General features: G+C 53.5%; 1 protein-coding gene across 1 annotated transcript in view; it reads right to left on the bottom strand.

The window, feature by feature from the left end:
- The window catches only part of SH3BP4 (SH3 domain binding protein 4), a 41,727-nt gene extending 26,117 nt beyond the window's left edge, over positions 1 to 15,610 (bottom strand). Inside the window, exon 1 of the mRNA XM_080601055.1 lies at positions 15,471 to 15,610. The gene's annotated coding sequence lies outside the window, so the exon portion shown is untranslated. The remainder of the gene's footprint in view (positions 1 to 15,470) is intronic.
- Between the last annotated feature and the right edge of the window lie 3,504 nt (positions 15,611 to 19,114).

Here is a 19,114-nt window from a genome sequence, read left to right as displayed (position 1 = left end):
CTGCTCCAGCAATGCTCACCTCTGCTGCAGAATTCAGCAAGGGGACCGAAACGCCACCAAAGCCAGGTCAGGACGGCTGGGAGCTGTCACAGCAAACCCACCGAGAGGGCTTGCGAAACACATCGCGCCACCGAGCGCTCCTGGCTTCCAGCCCCGACCCAGCAAACGCGAAGCACAAAGTCCAGCTCAGAGCGTGCTCGGCTGGGAGAGCGGCCCCCAGGCAGCCTTGGGATGTTTCTTCTGCCTAAATATCAGGCAGCACTTCTGTGCTGGGCGGGTGCCGCAGCCCTGGCACAGGCTGCCCAGAGCCTGTGGGGTCTCCTCCTTGGGGAGCTTCGGGAGGCGCCAGGACGTGGGGCTGGGCACTCTGCTCGGGGTGTCCCTGCTGGAGCGGGGCTGGGGTGGGTGGGCAAATCAAATCTCTTCCAAGAGAAAAGCACTTCCTAATTCAGGTGGGAAAGTCCTTGGGTTTTTTGTACAGATGGAGATGAAGCCTCCTCCACCAGGGCAGGGGGGTTCTTCCAACCAAGTCCTCACGGGGAGCATCGAAAGCACGATAATCCCAAATCACATCCAGCGCAGAGCTCCCAGGGGTTAAGCAGAGAAGCCACAAACCCCAGTATAAAACCCCCAAAGGGAACGGGAGCCCAGGACGGTGCCTGCGAACGTGCAGAGCCGAGCGGCGAGGCAACGAAGCAGAGGCGGCTCCGGGAATCGCTGCTGCGAGGCACCAATTAGCAGCTTTAGCACGAGCCACCCTCCCGCCCAGGCTCCCGATGCCTATTTGCGCCCGGAGGATGTTTGCTGGGGCAGAGGAGGGCAAGGAGCCAGCGCTTCAGGAGCACACCGGGCGCTGCCTTCGTAAGCACCCGGGCTGCGGGAGTTCAACCAGGGCAACTTTCCCTGCCCTCCGCATCAGCTTCGTTAATTGCTTTCAGCTCAGCAGCACGGCAGTTTGGGGCACGGCAAAGCGTGTTCTTGCTTTGGAACGAAGAGACGGGTTTTGCTCGGTGCTGTTAGTGGCCAGCGGCTTTTGCAGGGGTCGGGAACAGCACCAGCTCTTCCTCCCAGCCCTCGCAAGCCCCTCCGAGGTCTTTGCAAGCCCCTCCAAGGTCTTTGCAAGTCCAAGAGCTCTGCCGATGGCTGCAGCTCCTGAGGTTTGCTCAGAGCCAAAAGCAAGGAACAATCGACCTTTCAGAAAACGGGGAACTGATATTTGAGCCAGTCCGGGCCTCAGAACAAGCCAACACAGGGAACCTACGACAAATGAGGAGTGAAACCCAGATTTCCAGAGGCACAATCCAGCCACTGACTACAGGGAGACATTTTAAGGAAGAGACAGCCTTGTCTGTCAGCAGAAATCCCCCCTGTGGCTCACAATCTTTTATCTTATGCCTTAGAAGAGGAGGATGGTTGGCCCTGATGATCTTTGGGGCCTTCTTTTTTTGTGTGATGCCACGGTGGAAGAGATGCTCCTCACGGTTCCCCACGCAATCTCAGGGCAATGTTCAGAAAGAGCAGGCTAAGGGCAGCCAGAAATGTGCCTTCTGGCGTAGGATATGCCAAGGCAAGCAAGTGCACCCACAAAGTCACATTATTGTGCTGCCGTGGCCACCGTATTAAGCATGGCAGCAAGCTGGTAAACTAAAATGTGAAAGCTTGAAGCACTGTAAAAGGCTTTCTTTGAGGAACTGGGAGCAACTCACTCCCCCTGCTACTCCCAGGGCCACAGTCCCAGCAGCGTGTCCTTCCTCAGATCATTTGGATGCAGATTTGGTCTTCAAGCAAAGTGATCAAGTGGCCAAAAGCTAAGTGGCCGAGTCCCTGAAAACCCGTGCTTCTCTCAAGTGGAGATGATGACAGGGCTTTGAACAGCATCAACACTTCAGAGTCCCGTCTCCATCACCCTTCACTAATTTTGCTTTTGATGGAAAGAAGTAGCTGTCCTCAGCGGTGGTGACTTGCTGGTGCAGCGCCCAGAGCCACGTGCTGGCTTTCCTTGTTTCCAGCTGCAACGTCGGGAAACCAGTCTCACGAGCGCGGTCAGAGAAGGGCAGGCACAGCAACGCCACTCGCGCTGCTGGCTGGGCAGGCTGGCACCTCACCTGGCGCAGCGACACAGGGAGAGGACAACCAAAAGCTCCGGAGATGAGCTAGCCCCTCACTTACACTCCAGCTTGCCCCCAGACCAACACAGAGCCAACTCTGTACAGCTCTCTGCCCACGTACCCGGCCAGGACACACCTCCCCGACACCGACCATTTCCTCGCACGTAAAACATCGCGGGCTGAAAACCCATCCTGCGGGGTCCTCTGGACTTAACCTGAGCTGCTGCACTTGAAAAGAAAGGGTTTTTGCTCAAGACCAGAGGTACCACATCCTAGGATGGCCCCACAGCAGCCCCCACTTAGAGCACGTTGCAAGCAAGTAGCCAGATGCAGCCCCAAAGTCAGCTGGGCTTGCCGCTGACCTATTTTGAAGAATCATTTAGGAACTTCCTTTGGGGAAAAAAGAGGGGTTTCGTTCCCAGCTCACTGCCTGAGCATGCTCCACAGCCACCACCTAGCAGCCAGCTCCTCTCACTAATGAATAAAACCTCTTTGGATTATCATACAGGAGAACTCACTCAAGTGATGAGCTCGTGCAAAAGCTTAACCTTGATTTAATGTTCTTACACACCTTGTTGATTAGCCCAGGTACTGATCTGTTGGTGGATCACATGATGCTTTCAGCTATGCTGAAAATGCTGACAGGAGCCAAAATCTATCACAAGCCTGAATTAGGCAGAAACAAATGCAATCAGCACATTGCAATGAATTTCCTCAAAACAGCATTTTTAAGCACTCTGCCTCGGTAAACACTTCCAAGGCAGATTCCCCATGACACCTGGTTTTAAGCAGCTTAACCGTTTGCTGGAGCTGACAGTCTCTTGCATGAAAGCGAGGAAGAAAATGCTTTGCTAAACCAGAGTACACGTTACTCGCTCCGTGGGATGCTCCGCGCTTGACTCAACCCTGGCCCATGATCCCGTGCTGAAAAGCTCATCCAGAGCAGTAAGATGCCTGGAAAGCAAACCCACAGCTCGTTCTGCCATTCCTCAGAAGGGCAGGCATGCAGCCTGAGGTGAAAGAAGTAGATGCGAGGGCAGGCAGCTGCTCAGACCCAGGGCAAGGATTAGGATGTGCGGCAAAAAGCTGCAAGCAGTCGGTACTTCTGCAAACTTGGTCAGCATCGCTTCCCCTGTGCTTTCTCCTCTCAGAGGCTGTGGTAAATTCACACCAGGAAGGCTCTCTTCCCACTGCTTCTTCCTCCTGAGGAGCAGAAGCTGTTGAACACCCCTCTCGGCCCTGTTTGCATTCTTGGCCCTGTTCTTTCAATTTAATCTCATCTACAATTCCAGCGAGTCGCATACCTGTACAGGAAAGCACTACTGGTTCAATCCTGAGTGTGCTTTCAACACCAGACTCATTACATGGGCACAAAAGACCACGTGGCTGACTTCAGGTGGATTTCAGCAGCCGAGTTCTTACCTTAATTTAGATTAGAGCTCATCCACACACGGCATTTTAACCAACAAAGCTTCCCAGGTGCAGACACAACCTCTGTCAGCCAACAGGTTTAAGATAAACCAAAACAACCCTCTGTTTATGCAACATAAGAGCAAATACCATGGCTTCTTGAAATCATTTAATTACAGTTATCCCTTAAATGAAAACCTTGTGAAACTGCACGGAGGCTTTAGGCAACCTGCAAATTAACCAGGGTGGAACACGACCCAGGGGTCGGGGATGCCAGATACAATCTGATCAGCGCCTCAAAGCACTTCCATAACATCAATAGTGCCATGAGAGGAAAAAAAATAATAATAATACAACCCACACCCCTGTGCATCAGAGTTCGCTGTTTCAGTTGCGTCAGGTAAAAGCTGTTTGATCTCATCGTCGTAGGTCAGATAGCTGATAAGAAACCAATTTCATTATTTTCAGACCAGAGCATTTTTGGAAGGGTTTATCTGCAAAGAAAGGTATACACTTTGAAGTGTTAAATTTTGTTTTAGTTGAAACGCACCAGGCCCCTGCCTGGCTGCTCTCAAAGCACTCGAAATTAATGTGGTATGAAATGACACTGCAAGTATATCCCGTGCAACTTCTCGGTGTGCAATGGCAAAGCCGTGCTGCTTCTCCGTGCTGGGATGCAGCCAGACCCCCCAGCAGCCCCCCCGCTGGGGTGAGGCATTTCGGGGGAGGAAGCCTTTCTTTAGCAGGATATTCAGGCACAGAAACAGCCATTTCCAAACATTTGGCAAAATGCTCAAAATCTCTCTCGCTCCTGGACGAAGCAGGGCTGAATCTTGGACATGATCTTTACAGTGTTAGTCAGTTGGCAAAATTAAAACAGCACCTGAAAGACATGGGAAGTCCACGAAGGATCTTCCCCACTTAAAGCAGAGCTGTTACGGTTCAGTGGGGGTGGTCTCTGCAACTTTCTGCATCACACTTTTTCTTCAAGCTGTTGTCCTGCGGCATCCAAACACATTCCCATTTCTGCATTTTATCACAGTGAATAACCCCTGTCATCCCTTTGTCTTCATGGGAGCTTCCCTTAAAAAAAAAAAAAAAAGACAAATCTAAGCCACCACGGAGAGCAGAGGAAGCATTTCTGAAGGACAAGTTATTCACTCTTTGCTTTCTCAGAAAAGACAGCCCCAGGCAAGGCTGGAAGATGTACCTGCTCTCACTCCTCATCTGCTGCTTGCCATCGGCACGAGGAAAGCCGCCCAAGACGCGAGGCTGCAAGCAACCTGGGCAAGCTGCTTGCAGCTCCCCTGCTCGAGCCTGAAAGCGGAGTGCTAAATTTATCCCCGCTGAGATTTCTATGGTAACAGACTACACCGTCAAATTTCAGATTATTGCAGCTTGAATTAGGGGTGAAGTAGAGTTAACAGACTCAGACGCGGTACAGGGTTGTCTGAAGCCAACACAAAAGCATCCGTATTAGAGAAAAAACAGACAAAGCTGTTACTGACAGCCATCCAGTGGGATGCAGAAAACCCAATTCTTGTCCTTTGTCTCTGGAGGAACGCCTTATTTTAGAAACTAACAGCTAAAAGTGGGTAAAAAAATAATGAACATACTTATGGACAGATAACTTCGTTGTGTCAATTGAGCAATGGCCATTTGCAGTGAAGAACTTACTCCGTTTATTGATTTTTATGGAAAGCAACTTCAGTCCGAGCAGCGCAGTGCTAGCTCTGCTTCACAGCTGCTTTAATACCCATCGTTGTATTTGCATTTTAATTGTAGCTCCCTATTTAAGGCTCCCTATCTACGGTTTGGGATCTAGGGGCAGGCTGAATTCTGGCAACAGGCTCTTGGCTAGAGATGACAACGTGCAGGTGCAACAAACATGCCACGGCACCATCCATGGCCATCTTTACCAACTGGCCTACTCAACTGGAGCTACGACAGGGTGCTAAGGCTAATGTGGCCATTAATTACTCCCTTTCCTGAGCTGCAAGGAGCTGTTTCAGCCCTCTGGTCACACCAAAGCCCCCTCTACAACAACAAAAAAATATGCATCAGAGCACCCAGACACGGACAGGCAGAATTAGATATGCTCTTGATGGGAAAACTGAGCCTCCATATCAAACCAACGCAGAGGGACTTAATCTCTTTTTTCTTTTTTTTTTTTTTTTCTAATTAAAACTTACTTGAAGTAACACATAAAAGACGTGAAAACAAAGGCACGGCTGATGCTCTAGGACAGTTTTATATTTAGAAGAATGACACAAGTACTCGATCAACAGAAAAGAAACGGAAAATTCTTCTTACACTGACCAGAAGGGAAAAAGAAAAACAAAAGGAAGGCAACTTCCACCACCATTTACAACCTTGCCAGTTCTGCTTTTACACGGAATTCAGCTGGGTTTTCCGTGTGCAATCCCAGTAAACTACATTTACAGCTCACAGAGCCCTGATGACGAACATCAACTGAAACACTGCGTGCATTCACAAGAGAGCAAGCATTTTTTAAATTCAGTGTTTACTACTGCCAGCTCTGTTTTCAAAACGATAACTAACAATGTTTTAGTAATTCAGCATAAAACAAATACACCGAGGTGTTCAAAAAAAGCCATTTCTAAGTCTTATAGACCAGAGTTTTACTACAGAAGAAATATAATGCTTTATTCATTTAAGAGGTATTATTTCAGAAGTCAAAGACTTGCTTAGCTAGATATCTGATCATCAGCTAGACCTCATCCCAAATTTCTCCAACATTACTTGCATTTTTGTGGTGAAAAAGGCATAAAAAGTGACTTTTTTCATGATGCTGAAAGGCAAAAGGGAGGAAGAAGTGCTTGCAGCACTACATAGGAATTGTAACAGTTAGGCATATACCTCTGGGTCTAAGTGATTCCCACATAACCCGTTCACGGACAGAAAAAAGGACTGGGGACCCCAGCCCTTCCCAAAGGACTCACTTCACCCTGCACAAACACCTCCACCTTCCCAACAAGCTACCCAAGGCACCAGAGGAAGAAGCAGCCCTGAAAGTGCTTCTGCAATGCCTGGTGTTCATGCTACCCCTCGAACGCATCACAACTTCTACACAGTCCAGCAAGAGAGAGCGGTTTTCCCATCCCGACAAGCAGATGATTACTTGGACTTAACCAGAAGTGTGATCCAAGGCACATTACCTGACAGATTTTCAGATGGATCCATCCAATTCATACAGACAACAGGCCAGGTCACCAAGTCCAACCAGCACCTAACACTACCAGGTCCACTACGTCCACACCTCTCTTAAACACCTCCAGGTATGGGGACTCTGCCACCTCCCTGGACAGCCTGTCCCAATATTGACCACCCCGTCTGTGAAGAAGTTCTTCCTGACATCCAACTTAAACCTCTCCTGGTGCAACTTGAGGTGTTCTCACATCCCCTGAGAAAAGAGACACCTCCTTGCTACAGCCTCCTTTTCTCCAGACTCAACAGTGCCAACAAACAACTCCTGTTTTCCTACATGCTGTCCCCAAGCATCCACCAGGACAGGGCCGGGTATTGGTGGGTGCTGCTCCAACCCAGAGCAGCCAGGTTGCTCTCAAAGCCACCGATCTCGCTGAAACCAGACGGTTTGTGTCCAACATGGGACAGAAGCCTGTCCTACAGCAGGACGACTGCGTGCGTGCAGCCCTCCCTTTCCCCTCCTGGCAGAGCAGCGCGGCCCAGGCCCAGGCCCAGCTTTATCTGAGGCGTGACTAAGAATAGCTCTGGCCAGCGTGGAGCCCCTAGAAGAGAATGGCCTGGGTCTCTGCCAGAGAGCACGTTTCCTCTGCTGCCGAGCCTACGGCCAGCCAGATACAAGGCAGACACGGAGCAGAGGCTGCCTCAACACAGGCTGGGCCAGGTTTACTCAAATCCCATCACCCCATCCCTATGGTCTGCAGAACACCATCTTCTTTAACCATCTGGGCAGAGCACAGCCTCAGTAAATTTGTGGATGACCCAGAACTGGGGGAAGTGGCAGACTGACCAGAGGGCCATGCAGCCATCCAGAGGGACTTCCCCATCCAGCGGTGCCGAGAAAGGCCCTGGGCACAGCCTGGAGCCCAGGAGGCTCCCTCTGAGCACCAGGCAGCACTTCTGTGCTGGGCGGGTGCCGCAGCCCTGGCACAGGCTGCCCAGAGCCTGTGGGGTCTCCTCCTTGGGGAGCTTCGGGAGGCGCCGGGACGTGGGGCTGGGCACCCTGCTCGGGGTGTCCCCGCTGGAGCAGGTTTGGGATGTGTGGACCTGGGGGGTCTCTGCAGTTACACACTGCAGCACTCGTGTTTCGAGCAAACACCCCAGTGGAGCAGGGCGGCCGAGCAGCCACCACCAGCCAGCCACACCAGTATTTCTTCCCCTACGTCTCAGGCTCTCCCACAGCAGAGCGAGCAAAAACAAAGGAACGGGAGGAATCAAAACCCCAGCCCCTCCTCGACATGCACGCCCAGGAGCCGTAAGCAGGATTTGCACCTGGCAGCAGAAACCCATCTCTGGCTACATGCAGGGAATTACCTCCTGCCCTGCTTTCGCAAGCTAAATTGCCTAAAGCAGCATTAAGCCAGGAACCACCTGCCCTTTTCAAAAGCAAAACACCTCCCCTACCCCCTCCGAGTGAGCAGACCATCTGATGTAGCCCTGGCATCGCTGCTTTCCATTCACAATTCACTAAAAATTAGGCCAAACTGCAAAGATTTTTATTCCTTTTATCTTGCCTGCCTGTAGGGCAAACAGGACACCGTGACATTTTTTCCCCCTGAATATGTTTCTGAAGTGACTTTGGAGCCCATTTTTCGTGGCATGGGCTCCGCAACTGCAGAGGCCGGGGTTTGACCCTGGGATCACAGTGTCCCTGGGCAATGCCAGTGCTCTGTGCCTCAGTTTCCCCCTCAGCACAGCAAGCCCAGAGCTATCAGCCAGATCTCAAACCCTTCAGGACACGCAGCTCTGGCAGGCAAGGGCCACCTCCGCAGCCCATTTAAGCTGCAGGAGGCATCACTGTCTCACTGCGTTGGGGCTTCCCACTATGGCCAGGCAGCAGGAAAGGTGGCAGCAGTAGAAGGATGGCAAGCAGCTTTCGCCAGGGATGCTTGTAACATGAGATTAACTCCTCTCCCCATCACATTTAAAACAGAGGTCAACACACCAAGGTAAAGCTGGGACAGAAAGGTCACCCCTGCTGCAGGGAAAACACACAGAGGGGGTTAAATGCTTGCCCTCCTCCCCAAATCCGTGTTGCAGGGCCCTGCATTCCTCTGCTCCAACAGCATGCTGGGCTAAGGCTTTTTGCTCACTGTTTCCATGCCTGGCCATGTCCTGCATCCTGGACTTGGTTCACATTTTAACAGTTCCTATTAATAGGCAGAGCAGGAGAGGCACCAGCTGCTCCGGTCAGTTGCCCTGCTGTGCTCAGCATGCTTGAGCCCCCCAAATTCATTTCTCCCCCAGCTCTTTGGTGGGCAAGGTGCTAACATCAGGTGAAAAAAAAAAAAAGCCAAAAAAAAAAAAGCCTTGCTCACCCACCAGCTGCAGCAGAGGTCAACACTGTCGGTGACCTTCAAACCCCTCGAGTTCAAGGGATCTCAGCTGCAGGTTTGCAAGAGGAGCTCTTTCGACCAGGTAATTTGGGGCACCGGTGAGGACACTCTCACTCACCACCGTACGGCTGTGGCATTGCATCAGCTGCAATGACAACCCCGTCCGCATCCCACTAGAAGCCCTCTGGGTCTCTGCTAAAGTCTACACGGTCCCTTGAAAACATTTCCTCTTTGCTGCAGGTACCACAGCGCTGGGAAAGCAGCGGCACCAGAAACCCATCGCCCATCCCACCAGCACCGTGTCAGAGCCCACAGCACAACCCCGAAGGGCTTGAAGGAGTCCGTCCCCCTTCCCAGGGTAGAGCTGTGACCTCGTTTCGTGGGATTTAACGAAGCACTGCAGGAGTCCAGATGGACTGTCTGGCTAATTGAGTTAATTAAAGCGTTTTCTGCAGTGATTAACTTTCAGGAACAGGGCTCTGCGTTACGCATTTTGGAAAGGCTCCTTACGAGCAGCTCGGGCACTCTCCAGGGAGCACAGGCCACACCTCAGCAGCAGCATGAAGCAGGAGAACAATTACTTGGAAACTCTTACTGATCGCACTGAGCTGTTTCTCAGCAGTGTTTTCGGACTCCGAGCAGCTTACCAAATAAAAAAAAAAATAAAAAAAATCCATTTGTTTTTCAGTATCAGGCTGGCTGAACAGGATGCAGAGAAGGAAAGACTGTGTATGCAGCAGCCATGTGAACACACAGGCTGCACGAGGTCTGCCCGGCGGGCCTTTTTTTCTGGGATGGAGACTTCTCTAGAAGACATGCAGGAAAGCTGTAGCAGATGTGGGAAGAGATCTGTCGCCCATGACCCGATCCTAGGGCATCTTTCCCCCATTCCAGCCTACAGCAGACGCGATAAGCCCTGGGAACTGTGCAACGCTGCCCGTAACTCGCAGGACGATAAGCTGGTCAAGGCCAGAGCCGGCAGAACACAAACAGGCCATCCTGCACAGAGACGTTTTGCTGACGGAGGTAATCACCATCTCCCAGGGACAGTAAATACTTTGTCTGCCCGCAGCCCCTGCCTGGAGATAACCAAGCAACGCTCACAATGGCCAGAAGAAAGGCTTGCTTTGTGGCCGCTGTGTTTTTCTCCTGGATGAGGAGACCAGCTGCCGCAAAGCTCTGAGAAGGAGCCACGTCCCGGAAAGCCGGTATCGAAAAATCCTTCTCCAAAGAAAGCCCCGGGAAAGCCAGGGGAGGTTTGGATTAGATGTAAGGAAGAAATTTTTCGCTCTGAGGGTGGTGAGGCCCTGTCCCAGGCTGTCCCGAGGAGCTGTGGGTGCCCCATCCCTGGCAGTGCCCAAGGCCAGGCTGGATGGGACCTGCTCTGCTTGAGGGTACCCTGCCCATGGCAGGGGTGGCACTGGGTGGGCTTTGAGGTCCCTGCCAACCCAAACCTTCCTGCGATTCTGTGAAAAGGAAAGCAAAAAAAGAGAGCAGCCTAAGGTACATAGCATCAGAAAAGCGTTGCATCTGTCTTCAGAAAAGCAAACTCACACATGGAGCGCCCTGGGCATCCCCTGCAGCTGTGTTTTTCAGCGCAGGATTTTCCACCCTCCCCAGGGGATGTCGGTGGAAGGGACCCCAGCAGACCCAAACCCCAGCCACCGAGGATACAGCTGCAAGGAGGCTGCTGAGACTGATGCAGCCTGCTCAGCGCAGGATACGGCCACGCAGCCATCACTAAATCTCTTCCCAGTGGGAACGTCAGGAAAATCGCCCTGTGTCAGCGCTCCGGGAGCCGGGCTCTGTGGCTGAAGGGGCAGACAGCCGCACAGAAGTGTATTTAAACCCGGTGGGATTAAAGTGAAGAGCTCAGGGATGCACCTACAGATCTTTGTTTTTTTTTTTTCCCCATAATTTCAAACCTGATGAACGGCAAAGAACAGGCTGTTCGCAGACCAGGTGTGTTATGAACTATTCCCTGAGCTTTCCTGCGGACTTCAATAGCTCTACCTGTACCACAGGCACGGCCACACACACACAAAAATGCCGACCACAGTTCTCACGAGGGCAGAAAACGGCACGGAGAGTTTTGGGGTCGGAGACGCAGCGCCTGCTGTTCACGGGGAGAGAACAGTAATTCCCAGGGCTCAGCATCCAGCTGGGAAACACTGCTTGTCCAGGCTGCAAGCAACCCCACCCTGGTACAGCTAATCTGATCGCAGGTTTTCAATGCTGCGGTCAGGATGCAATGGGCTGGGGAGGGAGGCTGGCGAGAGGGAAAGAAAGAGAGGAAATGCCACAGATGTGAGGACGCTTTTTCTGGCCAGGCAAAGCCTTGTTTTGTTTTCCTCCCTTAAGTTAGCTGCCATTTTCTGGAAGCTGGATCGGTTACAAAAAAAAGAAAGTTTCTCTTTGTTTAATTACAGCTCTCGTAGCCCTGTGCCCAAGAGACCCAGCTCACAGACCCAGCGTCCCCGCTGCCTGCTCTGGGCACAGACACGAACAAAGAAAACGGCACGGCCGCCGGGAATACCGCGGAGTTAAACTTTAATGTCTCCCACAAACACATGACTCGAGCTCGGCACTGACAAAGACTATTTTTACTCCCAAACGCAACTCGGCAGACGTTGCTGCTCCCGACTGCCAGTGCTCAGTGACAGCAGAGGCTACTCCAGGACTCCACGCCACCGCTTTCTGCTGCCCATCCCCAATTTGCACAGAGGTCTCAAACAGAAGATCCAAACTAAACTAACCCTGGTTAAGTCCTTCAGACCCATCACGAGTGGCTGCAGCGGTGAGGAGGCACGCAAGACCTGAAAGACTTTGGTCTCAGTTCCCTGCAGGACCACCGCTTTGGTGTCCAAATTTCTGCTCGTTTCACTCTGTCCCCCCATCCTGTACACAGGCTAAGTGGTTTTTGTCCTAAAACCCCACACGCCGCCTCTCGCCATGCAATGCACGGTGCATATAACACCCATGCGAACAAACCCCGCGCGCTTCCAAGCCTGCACCAAGGCACCTGGCACAGCTAAAGGGCTCAGAGGGGTGCCTTCGTCCCAAAGCCACCCCCTCGCCAGTACTTTGCTGCTGCACAGTTACCGGGATGGTTGCACACTGTGACACCTCCGTCATACGGGATGGTCATGCCAGGCAAAGAGCCACACAAAGCTAGCAGCGAGCTGGTCAACGCCTGAAGCCCACGCAGAGCTCGCTGGCACAATCACAGCAGCCGTAACTAGTCCGCCTGACTTCTCCTGCCTTCCCTTCTCACTGACCGTGCCACAGGACATGTCACTGTTCAACCCCACAAAGCTTTTCTGTTCCTACGGAAACAGCCAACGGCGTTCAAATAAGGCCACCCGCACAAAGTACCATCCGAGCCGCGTCTCTCCCCTTGTTCTTTCACAGGGCTGCCAAACACACGTGTTCCCGTCCCCCTAATTTTCACCCGAGTGCCTGGCTGATGAAGGAACAGGAGAGATGAAAACAATGACTCAGCCACCTTCCACATTTGTATTTTAATGTACACAGCTTTGAGGCTACGAAGTTATGCTCCCATCCATCATTCCTGTCTGCTCACGGAGATGAAGCGCGTCGCCCGACCTCGGCCCCGGGAGCAGCAGCAGATAGCACCCTACATGCGTGGTCTCTGCTGCGGGGTGCAGAGCAATGCCTCCGCCAGGGGCCAGGTAGAGCTGAGCACCTTCAGGCAGGACTGCACAGAAATATTCAGCCCTAGGACTCCCCTAGGGCTCGCCACAGAGGAGCCTCATGCTGACAGCAGGATGGCAGAAACCTCGCTTCCACAAACGGTGGGACAGCAGCCGGCAAGGGCTGGGAATGCTGCTCGCGGCTCACCGCCTCATGTCTCCTCCCAGCAGCTGATGCTCTCCGTATTAAAGCCCCTGGGGCAGGGCAGAGAGAACCTGGCTCCACGAGGAGCACCTGCAGGTGCCGCGGGGCGCCCCGTGGCCGCTGTCCCCGTACCCCAGGTGGACCCGTGCCTGCCAGGTCCTGCGCAACTTTCAACCAACCCACCCAAAACGTGAACCTTCCTCAGCACAGAGGAAACACAAATCCAGGGACTGGAGACTTGGAAGTCTTACAGCAAGCTCTTTGACCCGTTAAAGACCAAACCCTGTCCTGGGAACACTTCCAACATGCGCAGTGGAGCTTGGCAGCAGCGCCTGAAAACCGCGGGGACAGTGGGGTGCTCCCAGCCCCGATGTGCTCCGAGCCCCCGCGCCAGACCAAGCCAAGAAGCAAACCCAAACCGTTCACAGGCACACAAACAGGAAACAAAAAACAACAGAAAAAATAAGGGGTAGCGCTCCTTCATTTTCCTGTTGCCATGAGCCATGGGGTATGCCCCTCTCCATACTCTCACGCTTCCCTTTCCGAGTCCAAGGGAGCAGAAACACACTGCCATCACTTGACTCCCAGCACTGGGGCTTGCAGTGTTCGGTATTTTTCATCAAGCCCAAACCACATAAAAAGCCAGCAACTCTTCTGAAAGAGCAGGCAGGCAATCCATCGGCTCCTTGCCTCCACTACGAGCAGGCAGGGTTTGGCTGCAGAAAAAATCACAGTCTGAGAGTCCTCTAAGGGAGACGAAGTAGTTACAGAGATGTATTTGATCTGTGCAACGTGTACGTGATGTCCAAGGGCCACTGGGAGAAATTACGGACCCCAGACCGCTATGAGGACAAATGCCGCAGGTGTCCTTCGCATCCTTGGGAATTAGCCCTCAATCAGCACGGCCCTGTGGATGGTTGTGGTGCCACCAGGACATCAAGCGGACATTAAACGAAGGCCAGATCCTCCCAACCGAGCTGCTCGGAGCAAGGCTTTGCCTCGTTCAGAAAGCCAGGCTCCTTGCTGGGAGGGAAGGAGCTCGTCAGGACGTGTGTGTGCCTGCTGAGGGACCTGCTGGACTCACCCAAAGAAAGTCACAGGCCCTGCAAGTGCCTTTTACTCTTTGGTTTTTCTTTTTAAAGCAGCATTTCTAGCCACAAAGCGAGCTCAGGCTGCAATTCACGCTTCTGAATTTCACAAACCCCGCTCCCAGGCAAATAACTTTTAAAAGCTGTGTGTCCTCTGCCAGAGCAGCAAACCTCCGGCCCGCTCAGCATCCCTCCTGCGCCACCTGCAAAGCTCAGGCATTTTCGGAACGGCGTTGGGAAAGCAGAGGAAGCACGGCTGGGAGACCTGGAGGCCGAGTTACCTGCATTTATTTCAGCTCCCCTCAAGGGCAGCTGCCTTAAGAAATCCGCCCACCAAAGCAGAACGCAACACAACTTTCGGTCCTCTTCAAAAATAAGAAGAATAAGCGGGATGCAAATTTCCCTTTCTATCCTGACCTCTACAGCTGCTCGCTTCCTCGCGCAGACAGGCTTTTTGGATGAAAAGCTTCTCGCTGTATTTAAATGTTTTTCTCATTAAAAAAAAAAAAAAAAAAAAGCAGTTTCTAAACCACCTCCTTAGCATAGATACAAGCTCTTCAGAGCAACCCCACCAGGCTAAAATAAATATTTTGTTTCACAAATGGTTTTCTTCTCATTAAAACGAAAACATAATTACCGTGCCAAGCGCAGAGGCGAGGAATGGCTGTGCTCACCCCACGAGGCACCGCGCTGGTGCTCAGCTCACCGCTCGGGCCCCTTCCCCGGCCCGCTCACGGTTATTTCGGGGAGCTGACGGCCGTGCCACAACTTAACCCACGCAGCATGGGGCTTGCACGCTGTGCTACACTTGCACGTGCACACCTGCACGGTGCTGCGTGCGCATGCTGTGCACGTTTACACTGGGCACACACACCGTGCACAAACACGGGTTGTGCATGCGTGTGTTTCCACAGCGCACGCTTACACCGCGCACACATGCACGTTGTACACAGTTGCACGGCACTACACACTACACACTCGCGCTGCTTTGCACACGCACACTGCACGCTGCGTAAGGACATTGCACCCTCATGCACACCGAGGGTTGCACACGCACGCTGAGGGTTGCACACACATCATGCACGCTTGCATGGCATTGCATGCACTCGCACAGCGTTGCACGCACTCGCACGGTGTTGCACACTCACGGTGTTGCACACTCACGGTGCTGCACCCTCGCACAGCATTACCCGCCCGGTGTTGCAGCCCCTCGCAGGGCGTTGCACACCCTCTCACGGCGTTGCACGCTCTCTCACGGCGCTGCCCGCTCTCGCACGCCGTCGCACACCCTCCGCCGCCGTTGCACGCCCAGACCCGCAGCACCCCCCAACGCCGCCCGCCCGGCGCCGCCGCAAACTTTTCCCCGGCGGAGCGGAGCCCCCGGCGGGGCGGGGCGGGGCTGGGGGGGGGGCCGCGCTGCCGCCCTGCGAGCCCCCGGCGCTCACCTGCGGGCGGGCGGCGGCGGATCCCCGCCGATCCCCGCCGATCCCCGCCGATCCCGGACCCCCGATCCCCGCTCCCGGCTCGCGCCTCCCCGCCGGCACCGGACCGCGCGCGCCGCCCGCCCCGCCCCGGCGATGACGTCAGGGGGCGGGGCCGCCGGACCGAGCACCGACCGGCCCCCGGGGGGGGGGGGGGGGGAGCGGGGGGGTCGTGCAAGGGGAGTGGAGCCCCTCGTGCAAGGGGTCCTCGTGCACAACGGGTGTGTGCAAGGGGGGCGGGAGCTCCTCGTGCACGGGCTCCCCGTGCAGAACGGGCGTGTGCAATGGGCGTGGGAGCCCCGCGTGCAAGGGGTCCTCGTGCAAAACGGGCGTGTGCGAAGGGTCCTTGTGCGCAATGGGCGTGTGCGAGGGGCGTGGGAGCTCCGTGTGCAAGTGGTCATCAAAAAGGGGTGTGGGCAAGGGGCGTGGGAGTCACGTGTGCAAGGGGTCCTCGTGCAAAATGGGCATATGAAATGGGTGTAGGATCCCCTCGAGCGAAACGGGGGTGTGCAACGAGTGTGGGATCCCCCCGTAAAAGGGGGTCCTTGTGCAAAACGGGCGTGTGCAAGGGGTGTGGGAGTCCTATGTGCAAGGGGTCCTCGTGCACAACGGGTGTGCAAGGGGCGGGGAAGACCCTCGGGAAAAGGGTCCTCATGCAAAACAGGTATGTACAAGGAGTGTGGGAGCCCCTTGTGCAAGGGGCAGACCTTGCACGAAGCAAGCCAGCACGGGGGCTGTGTGAGCGAGCCCTCGTGCAAAGGGATGCCACCCAGCAGCGGTACAAACAGCCACGCAGCACAGCGCACCGACGTTCAGGCCGTTTTCCACGCAGACTGGGCGTTTCGGTTCTGATCTCTTTTTTTTGTGTGTGTTTCCAACATTTTAGTTAAGCAAGCGAAGCAGCGAAGCCCAGCCCGTCACCCAGCCCCGTGCTCCCTGAGGCACCCTGGCTTCCTCAAGCCATTAAGAAAATCCGTGGCAGGTTTGCACTTTGCAACCCCTCACTTCTGTCTTATCCCTGCTGCGGGAAGCTGGCCCTCACCTGGAGTCGCAGCCTCCAAGGATGTCAATTCCTGCACTGGAGGAAAATAAAGGGAGGAAAATGCTAGATGGAAATCAAACCTTTATTCTTAATAAAGCAACGAGTTGTGCAATTCAATGTTTTTCTCCTAAGTGGAGCATTTCCACTGAGGGTTTCTGGAGTTAACTACAGGAAGGTGGATGCGAAGCCTGAAATGGCTCCAGCCTCCAGGCAGCAAGCCAAAGGCAAAACTGCACGAAAAAATACTGGACTAACGAAATATTCGCTACCAGACCCATCAAACACAAGATCTTACACAGCTAAAGGAACAAGGGTGCTGCTTTAGGGAAAAATGGCATCATCGGCAGCAAATGCAACAGGCCAGGGATGGAAACAGTGCACAGCAAGTGCTGGTGGCCACAGAAACCCTCGCGGGTGGCTGGGCCGTCCCGTGTCGAAATTCACCTGGGAAAAGCAGGAGAGCACAAAGCCGCAGGACATCGAGGAGGAGGCACAGGCAGCCACTGCGAGCCGAGCTGCCGCTCCTCCTACCTCCCCCTTGTTTTTTCCTGGGGAGAATGGGGACCCTGCTCGCTGCAATGATTAAATTTCCTCTTCCTGGGGCTGGCTCCTCCTGCGCCCAGGCTTCCAGCGCTGCAGCAGGACGCGGTGTTTCGCCATTTCGCCGGCTACTGAGCACAGACGAAACGAGCAGTGTAACCACTTCAAAGTTACTTTGGGAGCTAATTTCTCAGGCACTGTTTTGGTAGGTTTGGGTTTATCAAAGGAAAGCTCCCTGGAGCTGGAAAGCCCGGTTCTCTAATTGCAATGGGGCATTTTGATCTGGCTTTCTGGTGGAAACATTTTGGGTGGCTCCAAAGTCCTCCTGTCCCCCTGACTCCCATTCCCTCTGCTTCTGCACCTGCCACGCGAAAACTCTCATTAACAGCATTACTGGAGCTGCTGGCTTATTAAGTAATCTCTTTGGCATCTTCCAGCAGTTGCACAGGATGAGGCCATGGTGCTTTTTTAGATGAACTCAGGATCATCAGGCTCTGCACAGCCACAGCCTGGCACACGCCACAGGTGGCAGCCATCGTGGCATCATCTGTGGAGCTGCTCCGAAAAGTCACTGTTCAGCCTCTCCTTTATCGATGTCCTAGCTGCTTGGTATCTTTCTAAACTGACCCTGTAGCAAACCAGTGCTGTGTTCTCTTGAGTAAAATAACTTTATTTGCATTTATGTCCCAGTGATATCGAAGCATGGCATCCTCTTAGTCAGACTTGGTATCTCTCTGGTACTTTAAAGTCCAAAATAACTTGTCTTGTTGAATGTTTTCCTTATTGGGAATACTGAATTATTGAATGTCACTATCAAAACAACCTCCTGTCCCAACCAGCTGACATTTTGCATAATTTATTGCCCTGCTTTTAAATGAGTTAGTCTGTGTCAGGGGGAAATCACACTGTCCTCTGCAGTCCCCAACAAAGTCTAAATGTACTCGTTCTGTCTCTCTTCCAAGCCCCAGTTCATTCTCACTCATTTTAGTAATTTACTGAATAGCTAAATTATTCTGCCATCCTGAGAAATGACTGTGGGGATCTCTGGATCATCTCAGGCCAGAGATAAAGGATGCCTTGAGCGGCTTTGGGGGCAAAAGTGTCTTTTCAGATGAGCTGTTTTTTGGGATGGAGGAGGCTTACATGCATCACTCAGCAACCTCGTGATCTTTCTGTGGTAAACCCAAATCTCCTGGCGGCAAAATGTCAAACAGAAATGGACCTAAAACTGTCTGCTTAATTGAAAACAGGCAATTCATGTGTGTCGACTTCTGCCCATCCTGGGATCGGGAAGCTGCTTCCCCTCTCTGAGGAGGCACATTGGGCACGTTGCTGGTGGGAAGGCCTGGCCGAGATGGGGATGGAGAGACGAGACTAGCCCCAGAAACCCTTGCTTCCACAAGCACATCTGTAAAACACCACCAGTACATCTCGTCCCTGCCTCTGCACCTCTCCTGGAAGGTGTTTCATGAGGTGCAGGCAAAGCTCAGTCCCTCAGGGGCTGTGGGGCTCGGTACTCATTTGCAGGCCGGGTGCTGTAGGCAGTAGGGACCTAAGTCAGTGGGGATGGAAGCAGAGGCTCCCACCAGCACCCTTCACAGAACCAGGGAATGGTTTGGGCTGGAAGGGACCTCAAAGCCCACCTAGTGCCACCCCTCAACCAGAGCAGGCCCCATCTAGCCCGGCCTTGGGCACTGCCAGGGATGGGGCACCCACAGCTCCTCGGGGCAGCCTGGGACAGGGCCTCACCGCCCTCTGAGTGAAGAATTTCTTCCATAAAACTAATCTAAAACTCCCCTCTTTTAGTTTAAAGCCATTACCCATGTCCTATAACCACAATCCCTGACAAAAGAGTCCCTCCCCAGCTTTCCTGCATCCCCTTTAAGCATTGAAAGGCCGCTACAAGGCGTCCCCGGAGCCTTCTCCTCCCCAGGCTGACCCCCCCAGCTCCCTCAGCCTGGCTCTGTAGGAGAGGTGCTCCAGCCTCTGGCCATCCTCGTGGCCTCCTCTGGACCCGCTCCAACAA

The sequence above is a fragment of the Anser brachyrhynchus genome (genome assembly GCF_964034855.1).
Source record: "Anser brachyrhynchus genome assembly, chromosome: 7".
In the NCBI taxonomy this organism is placed as follows: Eukaryota; Metazoa; Chordata; class Aves; order Anseriformes; family Anatidae; genus Anser; species Anser brachyrhynchus.
This window is presented reverse-complemented; position numbering and strand designations above follow the sequence as displayed.